Raw genomic sequence first — 1117 nt, forward strand, 5'->3', positions numbered from 1 at the left:
AAAGGATACACATGGAATACATTAGGATGGTTATCCACAAGGCCAAAGGAAAATGAGATTGGGAGATGGTGATGAAAGGGAATAAACACATAAATAAAACAGGAGAAGGGCCTTCTGCAGACCCAAGATAATGGGCCGTGATCTGAGGACTGGTAAAACCCTCCCTCCAGAGATCCAAATCAAAAGGAAATAAAAGATGAGGAGGGGGTGCCTGGGTGGCTCAGTTGGTTAAGCACCTGATTCTTCGTTTCAGCTCAGGTCATGATCTCACCATTTGTGGTCTCAAGCCTCGCATTGGGCTCGCCACTGACTGTGTGGAGCCTGCTTGGGATTGTCTCTCCCTCTCCCTCTCCCTCTCCCTCTCCCTCTCCCTCTCCCCTGCTCAGGCTCCCTTCTCATTTTTTTTTTAATGGAATTCCAGCCCATCCCCCTCCACCAAGGTTTTTATGCTTTGATTCTGGAGATAAATGATAAATCAGAAAGACCATTTCTGATTTGTCTCAGGAGATACTATCCTTCAATGATTTAGGAGTAAATGGAGCAAGAAAAACATGTTGTGATTTCTCAGATATGAAATCCTGATAATATGGCCCTCATTATCTCTTGCTGGTTTATACCAGTAGCCTCCTAACTGATCTCCTTGCCTGAGAGTTCTTGTCCAATCCACCCTCTGTGTTGCCAGGATGGTAAATACCAATGTGATCGAGTCATTCCCTTCATTAAAAATGTTGTAACTCACCAGTGTGTTCAGAAAAAAAAAAATCCCCTGCCAGGAGTAAGGTAGCATAATACTGGAAGAAGATTGGGGATTTGGGGGTTACACAAATCAACTTGACCATTAATTGGCCGTACAACCATATATAAGTTACTGTACCTCTCTGAATTTAATTTCTATGCCTGTAAAATATGGGATAAGAATTCTTAACTCATATGGCAGTGGCCCTTCTACTTTAGTTTGTGTTAGAATTCGTCTCGAGGGCCTGTTAAAAATAGTGCTGGGTCCCATCCCCAGAGCTACTGATGCTATAGGTCTGTGATGGACTTAAGAAGCTGTATTTCTAGTATGTTCCTAGGTGATACTGATACGGATGCTGCTGGTCCCCAGGCCACAGCTGCT

Source organism: Crocuta crocuta, unplaced genomic scaffold (assembly GCF_008692635.1).
Source record: "Crocuta crocuta isolate KB4526 unplaced genomic scaffold, BGI_CrCroc_1.0 scaffold695, whole genome shotgun sequence".
Lineage (NCBI taxonomy): Eukaryota > Metazoa > Chordata > Mammalia > Carnivora > Hyaenidae > Crocuta > Crocuta crocuta.